This window comes from Engraulis encrasicolus, chromosome 12 (assembly GCF_034702125.1).
Source record: "Engraulis encrasicolus isolate BLACKSEA-1 chromosome 12, IST_EnEncr_1.0, whole genome shotgun sequence".
Taxonomy (NCBI): domain Eukaryota; kingdom Metazoa; phylum Chordata; class Actinopteri; order Clupeiformes; family Engraulidae; genus Engraulis; species Engraulis encrasicolus.
In genome coordinates, this window is record NC_085868.1 from 13,041,365 (window position 1) to 13,061,899 (window position 20,535).

General features: G+C 45.3%; 1 pseudogene; it reads right to left on the reverse strand.

Annotated features, from left to right (window-relative positions):
- Nucleotides 1–20,535, reverse strand: part of LOC134460327 (contactin-associated protein-like 4) — a 67,386-nt pseudogene that overhangs the window by 14,585 nt on the left and 32,266 nt on the right.

Below are 20,535 nucleotides of genomic sequence, written 5' to 3' on the forward strand. Positions count from 1 at the left end.
TGCTTAGAGCAGAGTGGCATTATGGTACCATGCTATCTCAGTCATGGTGGAGGATGGGGAGGTGGGACGATACCATGTTGAAGGCATCTCAGACATGGAGGCGGGCAGTGGGGGTGGAGGCGGGCGGATGAGGGGGCAGGACATGTGCCATGGTCAGAGTAGTTTTGAAAACGGAACAGTGTTGTAATTTTAAACGACTGGCTGGCAACTGTTTTTGTCAGCAATTTGTTGTAAATTTAAAACAATTTGCTGGCAATTATTCCCCATCAATTAGCTGTAAATTTGAGTCTGAAATCTTTTACAGTGTACAGTTAAAATAATTTGGGGTCAAATATACCCCAAGGAACACAGATGTAACCAAAACGTGTACAGCACTTAGGGAAAACATTTTTGTGGAAATTTCACTTTTTTCACATTGACCCCATATATTTAGGAAAAGTCATCAAAGATGAAGCAAAATAATTATGTACTTCATGTATTTTTCAGACACTAAACATTGAATGGGGTCAAATAGACCCCAAGGATAACAGGAGGGTTAACAAGGTTTACAAAACCACAATGAAGTAAGAACGTTTTTCAATGATGTGACAAAACTAATAAATCAATAACAAAGCAAGCCAATTCTATGTACGTATGCATGTTCTTTCCATGAAAGCAGCAACTCAATTTTGCAGGAGAATCACTTAGGCATGGCTTATGTTTTCTTCTTAGGTTAGACAAACGTATCATGCAATGTGAGCTCAGTACAGTACAGTACTGTATACAAACCTTCAGACCACAGAATGTATTATACATACTACCAAACATTACTGTATATCTGTCACAGATCACAGATCTGTTGCCTATGTAACATTGTTGGCTGAAGCACACACAAGGCTTGCCTTTACGCTGTCCGATGTTTACCTGTCATATTGCAGTAGATCCTCTGTGGGTCGATGGGCCCACTCACGTCCACATCGACGTGGTAAAACCCAGACGTGTTTCCCTTGTGCTTGTAAGCCTCGCTGGACTGTTCATAAATGGCTGCAGAGAGGGACAAATAGAAATACAATAGACAAGGTCAAGCACTATTAATTTTTACCATTTCAGTAAACCAAAGAATAGGAGGCTAGAGGAAAGTACTCAATTGATCCACAACAGCGGAGCCCACTTATTTCAGCCCAAGTGAAGTGCATTTATGAGCTGTGTTGGCCACGACGCACCATATATTAACCATAGAAGGAGAATTCCTACTAAAAATGAAAAACCAAAAAATAAAAAATTAACTTAAAAAAAAACTTTTCTGAATTGCTTAAAAGGTATTAATGGCGCTGGTCAAAAAAGTCTAACTCAACAAGCCCTGCCCCTGTCTATAAACTTGAGTATAGAATAGTATTGATCTCCCCTTTATGTCTGACCCAACCTAACATGGACTTTAGAGTCCCCCAACTGCTCTCACCTCTGCTGACCTGAGGATGAGCTACAACAAGACATGACAGCGTCTACGAATCAAGCAAATCACACACGCATGCATGCACACACAAGCACACACACACACACACACACACACACACACACACAGGCGCACACACACATGCACGCACTAACGCACAGACACATACAAACATGCATGCACGGATGCACACAGACACACATTATGCAAAATTTCACTTTCTACTGAACACAGGTATTATGTTACCGGCAGGATTTGCAGGTATCCTGTTCACATAATCTGAAGGAGGGGGATGCTGATTCCATCATGATATTAGCCTACTACAGTCGTCATGCCTCCGAACCAAGTGAATGGAAGCATGTATTTTTTCCTAAGGTACTTTCAATGCTTTCTGAATCCAGTGACAGAGTGAATAGCTGGATGGCATAATACCACACCACACAATCCCACAACACACCTCAACACAAAGCAAAGCCCAATGCATAATGCAATGCAACATAGCGTAGCTCAACACACAACACCACACCACATAATGCAACAGAACCCCCAAAAAAAACACTCTGTCGTCTCCTGGATGCAGCATCAGGACTTCCTCTGTTGTGCTGGCCACAGCAGATGGATTCCACGACGACATGAGAAAAGATGCACTTCTTCAGCAATCACTGTCCCTTCTGTCGCTTTGGGACGGACAAATATGCAGCTGGGCTATCGCAATGAAAAAAATACCCCTTCCTGGAATGAGTTATGTAGATGGAAATGACATGGTACAGCTACAATGCAATGACGGTTGTGTTTCCCTTCTCTCTCTCCACCACTATAGCCAGGGCCGGATTAAGATGGCCTGGGGCCCCTAGGCTACAAGTTGATGTGGGGCCCCTCGGAAAGCAAATTTTGTGACAAATTTACATGGACAGTGTCATGATTACATGCTAGGAATTAGGGACAACACTTCTACCAACTGTACTCAACATGACAGATGAATATTTCAATATTGCATCTTGTCATAATTCTGCAATCTCTCACTTTTGACCAACCTGGGGCCCCATGGCAGGTGGGGGCCCCTAGGCTGCAGCCATATCTAGCCTGTGCGTTAATCCGGCCCTGACTATAGCCATTTCCATCTCCAATAATCAGAGGCAATTCTTCATGTCGTAGTTTTCCCAGAACTATCAGTGAATCTGGCATGACAGGTATGAATTAGTAAACATGAAAGATCAGCGAAAAAGGAGAAAACAGGATTCATGGCAGGCCCCACCACACTACTATTATGCTCCGTAAACACGTTACACTTCAGAGGGCATTCTCAGCTTCAAGGACACAACACTTCCAAATGCTCAGTCTCCTTCCACCTTCTGGAAATGACTTAAGACAAATGTCTTATTACCCGAAATCTAATTGTGAAGAGTCGACACATGATAGAAAAAGAATGACAATGCTCATCCCATTTCATCTACAGTCTCTCCCTCCCTCCGTTTGCTCAAGTGTGAAACGTTAAACGGCCGAGCGATTACAGTTGACTGGCAAATGCTTCATTTCATTTCACAGGAATGGTGTTCCACGCAATTTCTGGACTTGAAGAGGAGAGGCAAGGCGAGGACCCTCCTTTTTCCACATCATTAAAGGTTCATTCTTAATCCTCATCAATGCCAGGGCTTTGTCAAAGTTGGCTTTCCTCCCTCTGTGGTTATTGCAGCTTCACGGAGATAAGTGTTTGACCTTGAGTCCCTGTGGCTGATGGCAGTCAGCTTTGTTTAAGAGGGACAAACACTCTTTAACTTGCACCAGCCACACTGGCTAAATGCCTCGGCCCTGCTGAAGACCACAGAGTCCCCATGACATTTAATAGGCAGCAATCTGAATCAGTCTGCCATTTACAAATGTAATGTGACTGTTAATATGCAACGCTGGTGGTTGGCATGGATTTTTGCTTTGTTCTATATTCGTTCAAAACTGTGCACAGGGTGGAACAAGTTCCAAGCTGATAAAACCTTCTCGTGTAGAACCTTCATTGTTTTAAAGAACTTGAGAAGTTCACTTTGGAGTGAAGCTTTACTGTAATCTGTAGTTCATTTCTCGGTCACTATGGTGGGTAGGGTTGTGATCCTAAATGAATGCCTAAAACAAAATAATAAATACATACATAAATAAACAGATACAAACACCTGCCTTAGTCCTGGCCACAAAAGCCTGAGCCACAACTCCACCTCAACAGTGCATTTCTCCACTGACTTGGTTGAAATGTAGGCCTACACATAATTTCCTATTGGCAACCTACTAAGTTGCTTACTGGTTTGCAACGATGCTTTTGAGAAACGGGGGCCCGACTTGATCCACTAAGCGCATTGCCTGACACAACCTCTTCATCAGAGAGTGCCTGCACTCTCCACTTTCAAGCTGGCATCTGGGCGAGGTACTCCAAATCAAGTCTTGACAATCAAGACAGGTATACAGGTAAACAGTGAGGACACCCCTTGCTCTCCCCATGGGAGGCATGGCATATCTGTCACCATGGATACTGATAGATGGTTGGCTCACAGCATGACAGACACAGCTGTTTTTGTCATGTGTTTTTTTTTGTCTTCCGAGGTTAAACAACTGTATGTCATTGTCCCAGTTGTCCAGGGGAAAAAAAACGTCATAAAAAATCCCTGAGAAGTGCGTATGCTGTTAAGTCATTTATCCACAGGGCCATACTAATTGACAAAGCTGGCACGTCAAATCCTCTTGTCCCTATTGACTGATTTACTTTTAAAACAAAAGCTGAACAAAAGCGAATAACAACGCAGAAACGCCGTCGCCATGGAAAAGAAGGTCGTTTGCGTCACAATTTGTGAAATGTGCCAGATCGGATGGGCAGATGGGCTGCTCTTGCAACGCTTCCTTACTCCACTCTGCCATGTTGTGTTCCCGCGGAGTGCTGTTAGCGAAGGCAGTGTGGATGCAACCCTACCGTTTGATGATTTTGCAACCCACTCACCTCCTACACTAATTGGTTTGGGATGGCCCATAATGTAAAAAAAAACAAAACACAGAAGCCTTGTAACAAGGGACAGGAGTATGGGGAGAGGTTCATACAGCAGCTAATTCCGATAAGAGCTGCTGTACCTTCTGTTGTGCTGGTGTTGGCGAGCAGGCCCTCATCTGTGCACTCATTTTAGCTGTTATATTTAATGCAGCTTATTTTCAGTTCATGTGCATTTTTGGTCTCATATGCCTCTTTTCCACTGGCGGTTTTCTGGCAGGCCTACAGCTCGACACAGCGGGACTCGGCCACCACTTTTCACTTCACGATCAGGCCCGTTGCGTTAAGGTACGCAATGTAGGCAGTTGCCTAGGGCCCCCGAGTAGGTGGGGCCCCCAAGGACGACAGGTTATGTACCCAACAGCAATGACGATTTTAAATAGCTTCATAATATGGCACCGTCGCCTGTATGAAGGGCTCTGCTGCGAGGGAAGCGACAGCGCCTCCCTAATACCCCCTTGCTCGAGGGGGGCCCCCTTCCAATAGGTTTGCATCAGCGACAACGTGAAAATGTCAATTGCCGAACAGCGAGCGCATCGACAATATAGTCAAAGTACCCCCATCTGGAGAGGGGCCCCCCTTCCAATTGGTTCAAGCATCATATTCCACGTAAATACAAACTGAAAATGGAGCGACACAATCTCTCTCACTGGATTTTACGCAGACACCAGTTTACATTACATTTTTGGAGACAGTTGCTTTTATAATAAAAGTTAATCTTGAAGACGACACATTAGGCTACTCTCTGTACTGCTGCCAAACCACCAGACTGTCCCAGGCCAGTTGACATCGCACAGACAGCGAGATGCTTCATTTAGCCTACAGTTTACATATGTTTTCAAAAACATCCACGTGCTGTAAGCACTGCAAACGTCGATTGTTCAATAACGCACCTTTTTTCGACACGGAACTGTTTTGGATGTGGACAAACGCAAGAAGAAACGAATGAACAATGCTTATCGGATAACAGGAGTCACAAGTGCGATGAGTGGGATAGCTAAATTGTAGCACAATAGTCCATTTCTTGCTATTACTATGTGGGGTTACACATTGGAATTTGGGACCATGATTGTGGAAACGCGTGGATTACAGTTAGAGGTTGGGATACATTCTGGGATACATTCTGCGGTCAAGACAACGCAAGGTAAGGACACCGGGATATTGGTCCCTATAACACAGTTGTCAACCGCGGAGGTTGTTCAGTGATCCTTGGTCGCTGCCTATTCGTGTTTGCTGCGGTACTACTAATAACACAAACATTTGGATTGTATTTTCAAGTGCGTGATGGATGCAATACGAAAAAATAGGCTATGTAGTTGGGGAGACCCCCCTTGGCTTGGTTACAGAATTCTGGCTTACCAATATCACATCCCCCCAACCCCACTGTGCCTGCTCATTCGTTTCTCAGCCTTGAGTTTCTGAACTGTATGCTACGCCTTTTGTTTTACGAGTCAATATTTCGTTTTGCACAAATGGAGCACCCTCGGTTAGATTCTCAAAGTGGCTGGAAAGATTAGACCATTCTTTATTTGTGACTGGCAATGCAGATCATGATTTTCGTGGTAGGGTAAAAAAAAAACCCTGATTGGGCCATATAAGCTTAGGCCTACTTTCATTTGAGATGAGCCTACTGAATGGAATGGGCTATATTTTCCCAGGTCTTTCTTCATAAAGTTTCATAAAATGAACTGGAGGGACTAGTTACCATAATACCTAGATTGCATTTCCTCACCGAAAAAATGCTGGTGTATGCGTGCTCTTAATGCATTCATTGCCCTTCATGCATGTGTTGCCCTGCATAGCCACAACACTGTCTAAGGTGACTTGTTTGTTTCATTATGTTTCCATGTGACATGATGTTGTATTGGTAGGCTACAGTATGTGACAATGACTGAAGTGCCATCCAAAAATGGTCTGGCCCATCCGAAACAGAAATTCTGGCGCCGTGGCTGCCCCGTCAGGAGCCCCCCCCCCCCCCCCCCCCCCCCCACCACCCCCCCCCCCCCCCCCCCAAAAAAAATGCCCTAGGGCCCCGACAACCCCTTTGCCTAGGGCCCCCAAAATCCTAGAAACGGGCCTGTTCACAATTGAGCTGTGTTGTGCCCAATTGGAAGCCAAGAAGTGCTTGCCGAGTCATGCGGTGTCAAGCTGTAGGCCTACCAGAAAACCTCCAGAGGAAAACAGCCTATACAATTAATCATTAATTATTAATTCCTCTTTGTGTTTATGTGGAATGCTAAACCTAGTGGTGGGTAACAAAATCTACAAAACAATACAAAACATATACAGTAGGCTACTGCAAGTGCTCTCTATATCCACTAATGCCTCTTTTCCACTGCAGGTTTTCTGGTAGGCCTACAGATCGACACAGCGCAACTTGCACGCCCATTTTTTCTTTACGATAGAGCTGTATGTGCCTATTCGAAAAGCAAAAAGTGGCGGCCGAGTTGCGCCATGTCGAGCTGTAGGCCCACCAGAAAACCGCCAGTGGAAAAGAGTTCTTAGTCATCCGTGTCTAATGAAGCACAACACTTCAACCAGCCAGTGGCATTGGTCATTGAAATCACTGACTCTCAATGACTAAACGGAAACAGGATATTCGGAATGCACTGTATGTAACTGTTTTTTTTCTGCTTCTGAATGCAGCACTTGTCAAACACACTGAGGATCCGACACTTAGTTTACTAGGGGGAATTCAAGCCTACCCCCTATTTGTTATACACCACCATTCAGCACCCATCAAACTATTCAAACACTCAGAAAGTTTAATCGCAGTGAACTTGTGTTTTTTTGGGGGGTGGGCAAAAAGATGGGAAAGATCAAATCTTGTGTATATTTACAGTGACTGAATGTTAAAATAGAGACTGCATGATGGTGATGGATAAGAGTAGAGTAGAAGGCCTTACAGCTGTGGCAGGTGGCTCCTTTGTAGCCTGTGTGTGAGCAGTTGGGGACTGGGTGCACTTCCCTCCATGTTCACAGAAGCTTGGGGAACACCTGAGAGATAAACAAACACAAGCACACAAACAAAATAAACAAACACATACACTTAACATACTATCGTTATCATCATCATCATCATCATCATCATCATCATCGATTAACTGGACAACATCTGGACAAACAGGTCTATAGAGAAACCAGCTTATGATATTTCGCGGTTTCGACTGCATCCAAAAGCATACATTTTTAAAATTCCCTTTTCTGCTTATTATTCACAAGCAGCCCATGGTCTTGTATGTGTGTTGTTAGTATAACAAAAAGTTATTTCTTTACCATTGGGCACAAATGAATAAACCATTCTGACAACCTGCAGTGAATTTCAACCACAACACCAATCCAAGACACTTTTTAATCAATGTCTTTTCATCCCACCTGCATTGCCTCAGATTTGATTGAAACAACCAGCAGAGCAATCTCTGATTACCTTCTGAAATCAGCATGTAAGGGCGTGAGAGTGCAAATATTGTAACAATGTGATGTTGCCACTGTCACAAGTCATTATGATTCAAGTCTATTGTGATCCTAGGCACTGTGGTGTGTAATAACACATTTTAAAACACACCCACCACTACTACTTTCAGGTATTTTTTACATTCATATCACTGCTCATACTTCCTCATACATTATATAAAGACTTTGAGGACTGACAGTCGTTTGCCACAACCCCTTCCCCCCTGCCAATTGGTTAAATGCTCATTTGAAATGTCCTGTATGTGTTTTCCCTTTAGTCTACTGTAAACAAATCAATATTGTGGTACAGAGGCATGAAACTTTAATATTGAATGGCAAAAAGAGCGGCTGAATTCTCAACGGAACCCCCACCCCGGCCCTATCCCTGATGCACTTAGTGGATGTGGCCAGTTTGAAGCTATTTGTTTGGGGAGACGCTTGCAGCTCAGAGCTGCTGCATGATCTGCCTGCAGATGGTTTTGAAATTCAAGAGAAGTTTGCTTTATATGGCAAATGGTGACCTCTCCCTTTGATATCATCCTTTCATTTTCGACTTTGAAAAACTGGCGGGCAGCTGCTGAAAGCCACTGAACAGAATATGCACTGACATGCGGCCACCACTATTCAGCACCCATCGAACCACTCAAACACTCAGGAAGTTTAATTGCAGTGAACTTGTGATTTTTTTAAAAAGAGTTATTCATTTGCTTTGATAAAAGCTGAAGTAAAACACTATGAAAATCCCTGTACACGTCACTCCACATTGGAAAACTTTATGAAGATTGACAAGAAGCACAAAATGCCATGACCCTTGCCATAGATCTGTAGAATCATAACTTCACTGATGATCTATGGAAGGATTAACACCTCAAATGTTGTGCTGTAAACAAATAGCAGTTGTGATTGGTGGGTTGGTTTGTGCCTTGAGGCTTTGACCTGTAGAACTCCACCAAGTCTTGTTATATGAAATGGCTCTCTGGCTATTTCTCTATTGACTCTGCATCAAAATATTTCTTGCTCGACAAGCGTTTATTCAGGATTCATTCGGAAAATGCTGGACTGCATAGCCTACCAATAAAGGGAGCAACGTGACAATGTTTGTACCACATGTACTCAGATATAAGCCTTATTGAAATTGAAATGAAAATAATCCTTGGAAATAGAAAAATGCACATACTAGGTGTAAAACATATTGAACAAACCCATTTCCGGTAACTTTTCCATATTCCATTAACGCAAACTTACAGACGCCATTGCAGATCCTTTAGTCAGCACCACATATTATCCCCCTTTTCAGCCCATTGTGCATCTGCTGACCATGCTGTGCGAGGGCTTATTGGACTGCCTACATATTAGCAAAAGATGCCTTTCCCAATTGCGCCCAAACTGATATATTGGCAAGTTCTGATGAATGAAGTCCAGCGGTGTGTTCATTTTGTGTAAAACGATTGAGAAACGTCACTTGGTTGGAGACGAGGGCAAAAAAATCCCTAAAAGGGTTATTACATAGTTACTGGAGGGTCATTAGTTTCTTTGTAGTCTCAAATTATAGACAATCTGTCTGTGGGTCAGAGTAAAATGCTGTATCAATAGCACTCCCATAAAACACATTTAAAGATCCAATCCTCAACACTGCAAGAGGTGTGCTGAAGTGGGCCTATTCAACTGTGTAACTCCCCACATTTATTTCAGAGCATGGGATTTTCTTTGGCTTTATCTTAACATTCATATACGTACATGGGTCAAAGACGTGACACCTCTTTTTGAAAGTTTTGAAAATAGATTCATACCCAAATACATTATTTCATCATTTTAGAAACATACCTTTTGACTTTAAGATAATTCATTTTCTTGCTGTAGCTGATAAACAACACAGTAGGCCTAACTGTTTTAGTTAAAACAAAGGCCTGAGTCTCAATCTGGTCAAAAATAGCACATGAACGCAACGTGTTGATAAATACCAATTTGCAACTGGATAAAATCTACTCTGAGAGCACGTGAATGCAGAATTTACAGAAGAAAGCAAGAAAAGCAAGATAGTCATATGGAACATACTTGTGACACCAATTGATACAGACTGGTTACAGGTTGTGTCAATTGGTGTCACCAAACATTTTCAAATAACAAAAGTTGTTCAGAAAGTACCAGAGAGAGCTAATAATTTGTCAGTATCTTTACAGCAATATCACATAATAATCAGTACTGAAATACTCCCAATGTAATCTGTTTTCAAGTAATGGAATGACGCTCTGTGTAGTTGAAAGTAGATATCCAATATCTTGTATTGTTGTTGTCCTATTATTGAACGTTTTCAGGGGCAACCTGACAAAAAAGATAAAAAGACATTTTGACAATTCATGAAACACAAAGAATATGTGCTACTGTAGGCCACCTGAGCTGAGCTCAGCACTAGAACCTAAATATTGCACCAGGGCTAAGCTGAGCTCCCTGGCTTCACTACTGTCAGGTGTCGGATTCAGCACTGGCCGTGATCCCAGGCACACAACTATTGATGGGAGCACTGCATGATGGGAAGGCGTGGTGTGGTGTGGCGTGGTGCGGTACATAGTGGTGTGGTGTGCAGTGGTGTGGTATGGTGTGGTGTGGTGTGCAGTGGTGTGGTGTGGTGTGGTGCGTAGTGGTGTGGTGTGGTGTGGTGTGGTGCGTAGTGGTGTGGTTTGGTGTGGTGCGTAGTGGTGTGGTGTGGTGTGGTGTGGTGTGGTGTGGTGCATAGTGGTGTGGTTTGGTGTGGTGTGCAGTGGTGTGGTGTGGTGTGAAGTGGTGTGGTATGGTGTGGTGTGGTGTGCAGTGGTGTGGTGCTTAGTGGTGTGGTGTGCAGTGGTGTGGTGTGGTGCGTTAGTAGTGTGGTGTGGTGCGTAGTGGTGTGGTGTGGTGTGGTGTGGTGTGCAGTGGTGTGGTGTGGTGCGGAGTGGTGTGGTGTGAAGTGGTGTGGTGTGGTGTGCAGTGGTGTGGTGTGGTGTGGTGTGGTGTGCAGTGGTGTGGTGTGGTGCGTAGTGGTGTGGTGTGGTGTGGTGCGTAGTGGTGTGGTGTGGTGTGCAGTGGTGTGGTTTGGTGTGGTGCATTGTGGTGTGGTGCGGTGTGGTGTGGTGTGGTGCATAGTGGTGTGGTGTGGTGTGGTGTGGTGTGGTGTGGTGTGGTGTGGTGCGTAGTGGTTTTGGTGTGGTGTGGTGTGGTGCGTAGTGGTGCGATGTGGTGTGGTGTGGTGTGGAGTGGTGTGGTTTGGTGCGGTGTGGTGTGGTGCGTAGTGGTGTGGTGTGGTGTGGAGTGGTGTGTATGTTGCGCTGCGGTGTGTGTGGTGCGGTGTGGTGTGGTATGGTGTGGTACATAGTGGTGGTTGGTGTTGGTGGTGAACTGCAGATGTCCCTTGCTGGGCACTGTGGCTGAAAGAATGGTTCTGCCGGTGGAGGGGTGTTGGGGGGGGGCGAGGGTGATGCAGTGGATGTTGCCTGGCAGAGATGAGGGTTGGGTTGGGGTCAGCCTGGAAGGGAAGGGGAGGGGTGGGATTGCACTGCTGTTTTTGGCTTACAGAGCGGGAACCCAGAGGGAGATAAGTTATTGCTAATGGGTCAAGAATAACCCACTGCATAAGCTGAAAAATATTCAGAAAGATGGATGCATACACCCACAGCGCGCGCGCACACACACACACACACACACACACACACACACACACACACACACACACACACACACACACACACACACACACACACACACACACACACACACACACACACACACACACACACACACACACACACACACACACACACCTTCAGCCTCAGACACAAAGACCGTGACACCAACAGTGTAAATATGCAAGCATATAGCAAATTAACTCCATTTCTTGTCTGCTCTCTTTTCGGATTAAAAAAAAAATCACTTGTGATATTTCTGGACACGTTATTGTCTCATATACATTGAATTACATTAATACATTACAATACAATACGTACATTAATACGTTGAATGATATTACAAAACCTGAGGGCTGATAGGGGAGAAAAAGGGCCCGGGCACTTTTGGCTTAAAGTGGCCCTGCATAATTAGCGACGCAGAACTGACTCTCTGGTGGGGCCCGGCCCGCACCCTCGTGGGCCCATATTTTCAGAAATGTAAAACAAAAGAAAGGCCCGCTATGCCAGATGTCCAGTCCAGCCCTGGGTCTGCCCTTTCTCCTTTTTATTCTCCCCCTCTCTCTCTCTTAAATGCATTCTGTCTCATGCTCCTTATACCTTTTCCTCTCTACTGTGTAACAAAATCTGACTACTGATGTGGCTGGTCTAGATATCTCAGACAGCGTTGAATAAAAGCCAAGTGACAGCTCGGAGGAGAGCTGGAGATGTGGATTGTGGGAACGGTGGTGGGCAGACTGGCGGTTTGGGGTTAGTCAGGATAACATGAAAGGATGGGGCCAGGCAGGTGAGGGGGAAGTCGGAAACACACGTGGACAGCCAGAACAGCCACGTGCACACAAGGCCAAACAGATCTGAAACACAAAGCGAGAGCTCAATGACAGCTGAACAAGCTGTGATGTCTCCTCCACTGTTTACTAAGTACAAGTGTAGCACAGAGCACACAGCACATGAGCTGGGTAGTAAGAGGAGGATGCTGTGTTGCATCATGAATACGAACACAGACACAGACATACACACGCAACACACACACACACATGCAACACACACACACACACACACACACACACACACACACACACACACACACACACACACACACACACACACACACACACACACACACACACACACACACACACACACACACACACACAGACAAAAACACACGTCCACACACACATACTCATGCACACACACACACACGGATGTGCATACAGACAGACTCAGACACAAGCACCCAAAGTAATGTAGGCATACAAAGACACTTAGACTAAGACACTGTACATATTATTGACCATTCTGAAACATAGCATTCATAGCTTTCGGTTATTATCCTTTTGAGGGGCAAAATTATCTAATAAACTTGTCTTTATTACTATACCTGTACATGCATACTATAGAGGGGCGAGCTGTGCCACACATTCCTACAAATATCCAGAGCAGAGAGATTTAATCCCACTCTATGGAACATTACAGGGTTAGGGGTCTTACACACTAGGGCAGTTAAGCGTCGCGGAACGGCCACGATTTTTACCGGCGTTGGTGAAAATACATTGAAACATATCTGTCCTTACACACCAACTGGCGGTACTCCGCGCTGCGCTGCATTTGGAAAAAAGAACTCGAGCGGCAAAGTAGCACACTAGCTTTGGCTCTGGGGGTGGGGGGATTTGAACAGGACTGGCTGCGCACGCCGACGCTGTCAGTGTGAAAGGCAGAGAAATACACGCCGGCCGAAACTAAGCAGAAAGACCGCGTTCGTCCCGTGCCCGTTCCGTTCGGCTTTGGTATGTTTGACCCCTTAGGAGCCTTGCAGAAGAGAACATTAATGGGTTATAGGGCTGTGAATCACAGCCTCCAAGATGATACAATTCAATACTGATGAAGTCAGCGATTCGACTATTTTCGATACTTACGATTGTCCTACGATACAATACCATTCGATTTTTTTTCCAATTACGTTTCCACTTCTATTATGTTATGGAGCTATGCCTGCAAGGGCATTGGGCAGGGGGCAGTGTTTTGATTATTTTCTATACTTAAGAATGCCCAATGGTACGATGCGCTATGACTGGTCGTGGGCTGTAGGATTGATGCATCGATACATATCAATGATTATTTACACCCTTAGTGGTTTCGGAGCCTTGCTGAAGGCCACTTCCTCTGTGGCTTTAAGACAACACAAACACCCACACAGATTTCAGGATTTCTATAGTGCCTGTTGAGACATCTAGTACCATCTGTGAAACAGTTCAATTCCTGATCCGTTATTTCACAGATAAATACGGCATGTTACAGTTTGTATTTGTATACAAGGGTTAAAAAAGATCAACAAAACACGTCTTTTAGCAGAGGAATACTGATCTACGGTAGTTCTGGGTGTTCAGTGTGTCTGTGCAGCCTGATCTCCAAAAATTCCGTGCTCCTGGACACGGATGTTAAGGACACGAAATCCGTGTCCAGGAGCACGGATTTCGCCAAAATTCCGTGCTCCTGGACACGGAATTGTTTTCCATGCTCCTGGACACAGAATTGTTTTCCGTGATGGGCACACGGAAGTGCTTTCTATAGGCTATTACCACAGCACTGTGTAACTCTATCATTAGAAAATACATACCAAATGCTAATCCTAAATTTAAATTGTGCCCTGACCAAAACATTCCCTAACCTTAACCTGTCATTAAAGACATATTTTTGAGAAATACCTTTTCCAGTTGGTTGCTAGGCTATTCATATAATGAATGAAAGAATACTAGCTGTGCCCAGACCAAAACAATCCCTAACCCTAACTTGTCAGTAAGAAATGTTTTTTTGAGAAAAAATATTTGAAATTAGAAAAATCCTGAGAAAACACAAGACTGTGGAAACATAGAGCTGTGGGAGTAGCCTATAGAGAGAGCACTTCTCTGTGTCCATCACTGAAAACAATTCCGTGTCCAGGAGCACGGAAAACAATTCCGTGTCCAGGAGCATGTCATTTTGGCAAAATCCGTGCTCCAAGACACAGATTTTGTGCCCTTAACATCCGTGTCCAGGAGCACGGAATTTTCTGAGATCATGTTGGTCTGTGGGTGGTGGAGGGAGAGTTTCCAGCCGATTCCCTGCTGCCAAACCAAATTAGTGTGAGACTGTATGACAGTGGTGCCCCTCTCACACAACACACACACACACACACACACACACACACACACACACACACACACACACACACACACACACCACAGTGTCACCACTGACCCCACAAACCCTTACGGTCCTTCTACCATCTTTATCCCCTCTCCTGCCCCTACTATCCCCCCACGTCTTCCACACCTGTCCCACCTGCCCCCTGCCCCCTACCTGTCCTTGCCACTCTCCCCAGCCATGCCCTCTCCTGTCCACCCCAACCCTGTCCCTTGCTTCCCCCCCCACGGCCTGGCTCTCTGATGTGGACGGTGCGGGAGAGCTAGCCTGATTATCATCGACTTTCAAATCTCTTCCAGACTTGGTCTGACTGTCACAGACTGAGCTGTGACGCTCACGCAACCAATAGCGTACAGGCAGCAATTAAGCCGGCACTTTCAACCATGCTGCACTGACGCCGACTGTGTTTCACTTTTCATTCATCTGTACACTGTTTTCATTCCCAGGTTCATTGTTCAGTCATTTCATGGCCAAGTGAGACGGAGAGAAGACCAACCGAGACGGAGAGAAGACCAACCGAGACGGAGAGAAGACCAACCGAAGCAGCTGACAAGATGGCAACCAGGAAGAAGACTGCTGAAGGCAAGGAAGATGGAGCAACAGGGGGCGCCACTGAGACGGGAGCACCCACACCTCAGCCTGCCACAGCAGATCCAGCCATCGAGCGACTTGCTACTATGTTCCAGTCGTTTTTGGAAGTCCAACGTGCCAGAGATGAGAGAATGGAGAGAGGTGCGTCCGTGCAAGCCCAGCAGGTCAAGGTCCTGACTCATCAGGTGACGCAGCTCCAGCTGGACATGGAGTCGGGCCGAGCCACACCCCCACCACCACCCGAGGGCACTTCAACGCCTGAACCAACATCACCCCGTGAATCTTCAAGTTCAACGGCGGAATCGGCACAGCGAGTGACCACTCTGACCACCGAGGGGCGTCCACCGAAGATGGCCAAGCTGGAAGAAGGTGACAATATCGAGCACTACTTGACGACCTTCGAAAGGCTAGCCACAGCTTTTGGCTGGCGAAGAGCGACCTGGGCCGTGCACCTCATCCCGTTGCTGAATGGAAAGGCCCGCAGTGCTTTTGTGGCCATGAACCCTGCTGACACGACCGACTACGACCGCCTGAAGGAGGCAGTGTTGAAAAAGTATGAAATAAACACTGAGACATACAGACAGCAGTTCAGAGCCCTGGAGACCAGTCCGACTGAGACACCGCAAGAGTTGCACCTCCGTCTGAAGGACATGTTCTACAAGTGGACCAGCTATGAGAAGAGCAGCAAAGAAGACTTGATGGAAACTCTGGTGCTCGAGCAGTATCTACGCGTGCTGTATCCCGATGTGAGGACCTGGGTCAGGGAGCGTAACCCGAAGACCACAGCAGAGGCCGCTACACTGGTGGAGAGCTACGTGGCTGCGCACAGAGGTCCCAGAGGCTTCCGGTACGCTGGAGTGCTGGAGCAGAGCAGCCGGGGTAAATCGTTTGGGAGGGGAGTTGGCTCTGGTACTGACATTAGTCATGGCCATAATAGAGCCCCACCCCCTGCAGACCGTGCTAGACCCCAGAACATTTCTTGCTACAATTGTGGACAGGAAGGTCATAAGAGCTCTGTTTGCCCCCTGCCAAAGTATTAAGTGCAACCCTTTGACTTTGAAGTACTGTGCAGGTATGGGAACACTAATGCTGACTTTTTAGGCCACCAGAGGGGCCATCTTCAGAAGGGGGGGGAAATGTCACAGACTGAGCTGTGACGCTCACGCAACCAATAGCGTACAGGCAGCAATTAAGCCGGCACTTTCAACCATGCTGCACTGACGCCGACTGTGTTTCACTTTTCATTCATCTGTACACTGTTTTCATTCCCAGGTTCATTGTTCAGTCATTAACCACCTTCATTTGCCATAACTTTTACCTAGCATTGTAACATGGAGTGCAGGGAAAGGCCTACCGGCATTTCTTATGTTTCAATGACCCATTTTTACCACGTTTCAAAACGCGCATTTCATAGCGTTATACATTTCTCAATTCTCATCTGGTTACTGATTTCTAAGGTTAAAGAATCACCACATTTGATATCATAAAAAGTTTATTAAGTTAAAAGATTGTAAAGCAAACATTCCTGTGTCAGTTACTCACCAACTTACCAGCTGCAGTCACTTCCTTGGTTAGAGAACCAGAGGGAATGTTCCACTGTGTATTTATAGTGGGGTGGCCAAGGTTCAGTGGGGCAAACCATTTTAGCAGGGGTGGTTTTACTGGGAATGTGTAGAATGTATTTTATTGTGCATAGAAAGGATTTTCGGCTAAAGAAAATGATTTTGGTTGTAAATGTATTTTGTTTGTATTTCTTTGGTTTGTTATTTTGGGCTTCAAGTATTGTTATCGAGTTGATTGATTTATTTTGCTGAATGGTCTTACCTGAGGGGAGGGGCTGTTTGTTTGATAATGGCTCAGAGCCTCAGTGTGAGGGGAGCAGCATAGGAGACAGTTGTGTCTCAGAACTGAATGGAAGTAGTGGCTCAGAAGCTGTTATGCTATAGTCTGGCACTCTTGCCATGTTTTGTTTCATGAGACTTTGATCACCTTTGTTTTGCTCATTTTGGAAGCCCTGTAAAAATGCACTTTTAAGAAAATTGAAAAAGAAGAAAAATAAAAAGAAAAGCTTTTCCATTGGGAAGAAAACTGTCTCTTGTCCACTCCGTCGCCGGTCATCCTGCTACATGTGGTGTCAGAAGCATAACAATTATCATTTCCCAAACAGCATTTCCCAAATGGCCTCCCTTGGTTTGCTAATGATTGTTTGCTTCCCAACAAAAGTGTGAGGAGTTCCCGTATTTGCAGGAACTCAGAAAGTACTTGCATTGACTCTTGACCTGACTAGTAGCAACGCTGAAGCTGTTGCGTCCCTAGGAGGGCACGGCCTGGCTACGGGAGAGCATCCTCATCCTCTCTGCTCAAAGGTGGTTGGCAGGAAATCAGGACTGACAGCTCCAACGCCTTCCTCCATCCCCCCAACCCACCACCCTCCATGCACACATGCCAACATCACTCACTCGCTTTTTCTCTATCTTTTCTGTCTGTCTCACTCCCTTTTCTCTTTGGGTGTTCTCATGCTGTTTTCTCTGTTGTTTGCTCTCCCTCTCTCTCTCTCCTTTCTTCCTCGCTGTAGCAGTCATCATGCTGACCTGTGTGGAGTGCCTTGCTGGACTCCTGAAAGATACCCCTGCACGATTGCACACAGGCCATATGCCACACATGAACACCCCCCACCTCTCTCTCTCTCTCTCTCTCTCTCTCTGTCTCTCTCTCTCCTCTCTCTCTCTCTCTCTCTCTCTCTCTCTCTCTCTCTCTCTCTCTCTCTCTCTCTCTCTCTCTCTCTCTCTCTCTCTCTCTCTCTCTCTCTCTCTCTCTCTCTCTCTCTCTCTCTCTTTCTCTCTCTCTCTCTCTCTCTCTCTCTCTCTCTCTCGTCCCTAACAGTCATCCTGACCCCTGTACAGAGAGGCTTGCTTGAGAGCTAACAGAGCTGCCTACCAGCCGCGCCGTCTGAAGGGCACTGGCAAGCCTGCTGTTCTGGCATTGACCGCCTTTCAACCACCCTGCCATGTCAACGTTCCCCACCACACAAAAGAAAGGAAGGAGCAGGAAAGAGACAAAAGAGTGAATTATGACAGTCTGAAAAAAGGAAGATGGTGAACAAGTGGAGACAAACTCCAAACAACAAACCAGCACATGTATGTATTGCATGTATGTATGTATGTATGTGTGTGTGTGTGTGTGTGTGTGTGTGTGTGTGTGTGTGTGTGTGTGTGTGTGTGTGTGTGTGTGTGTGTGTATGTATGTATGTATGTATGTATGTATGTATGTACTATGAATGAATGAATGAATGAATGAATGAATGAATGAATGAATGAATGAATGAATGAATGAATGAATGAATGAGTGAATGAGTTAACAAATCCTGCATTGCTTAACAAACAGAGGAATAGCTTACAGAGAGGGATAACTGTGTCCTAGAGAAAGCAAAGCCACAAAAAAAAAAACAAGTAATTGCATTTTTTTTCTGATTGCTAACGCTACTTTTTATAGAACACAAATTCGGTAACACACTAAATCAGCAAATGAAAGCACAAAATCCAAAGCAGTTTGCTTAATTCTACACAGTTCTAAATTGAAATGTTCAAATGAGTAAATCAATGAGATGTGTTCACAATTAATTGAGTGTTGTGTAATGAATTATTTGAAATGCAAACTGAGTGCAAATCCGCTTTTTCTTCCATTGGTTTGGATGGTTTGGGTAAAGGTTTGTGCATCTGTGTGAAGAGTTCAAGAAAAACTGTGAAAGAATACAAAAACTATAAAAGAATACAAAAATGGTGAAAGAACACACAAACTATGGATTGAGAAGAAAACTGCACTCCTTTTTCATTACAGAACAACAACAACAACAACAACAACAACAACCAAACACACAGCACCAAAACACTCAATACCAAAGAGTGTAATAAATGAGTCCTCATGTTCAGTCCCCTGAATGGGCTTGGTGACGTTGCCAGGACAATGTGTGTGTGTTTGTGTGTGTGTGTGTGTGTGTGTGTGTGTGTGTGTGTGTGTGTGTGTGTGTGTGTGTGTGTGTGTGTGTGTGTGTGTGTGTGTGTGTGTGTGTGTGTGTGTGTGTGTGTGTGTGTTTGTGTGCTTGTGCCTGTGTGTGTGTGTGGACTTTTGGTAATGGAGACAGTGGAGAGGAAAGAGACAGAAGCCCAGCGTGTCTGGAGAGGCATTATGTAATTTCCCCCTCTAAACACTCAACACCATTTACACACATCCATTTATCACAGGAGCCTCCCTCACCACGTCTCTCACACTATGACTGGAAACAACTCGAGAGGAGCTAAAAGCAATTATCCCCCCCCCCCACACACACACACACACACACATGTAAACAAAGTGTCCCCTTATGTGCCGTTTCCCTCATCTCCTGTGACATGTTTCAAAACCAGATTGTTTGTCCTTAGCTTACGTTATCGCAGGTCACAGGGAGGAATAGAACATTAGTGCTGGGAAATAGAACGTCAAGTGCAGGGGCGTAACACCAAATTTTGGGCCCCAGGAACAACCTCTTTCATGGGCTCCCCAAGAACATTATCCATAGGAGGGCCCCAGGGGCCCTAAGAATGAGTCAGCCCCCCGTTTGACGCCACTGTGTGTGTGTGTGTGTGTGTGTGTGTGTGTGTGTGTGTGTGTGTGTGTGTGTGTGTGTGTGTGTGTGTGTGTGTGTGTGTGTGTGTGTGTGTGCGTGCGTGCGTGCGTGTGTGCGTGCGTGTGTGCGTGTGTGTACACGTTTATGAATGCCTCCCTGTGTGTACTTGGCTTACATGTATCGTTCCCATTTGGTGATGCCTTTGGGCATGAAAGCATTGGGGGTGTGGAGGTGAATAGGACGAGGGACAGGGGACGCAAATGGGGATGTTGCTTTTGGTGGTGACAGCCTGCACGGTCATGACCAGCGGAGAGTTATCTCATGAGGTTTTTTTCCCTGTCATTCCACGTTGTAGTTGTCCTAGAACTAAGTTTAAAACTAGAAATGCACTCAGCGAGTGAAGACCTCCGCCAAGGAAGCTGATTGATAGAAACTTTGACCATGTTACACTTATTTTTATTTCAAGTCTTTCTGCCTTCTTTTTTGTGGAGTTAGAAACTGGATGTCAAAATTCGCCCTGTCCCGCAATTCACTTTGCGGTCACTAGGGGCGTGTAGACTGCTAGCAAAGAGGAAGAATCTTTTTTTAAAAT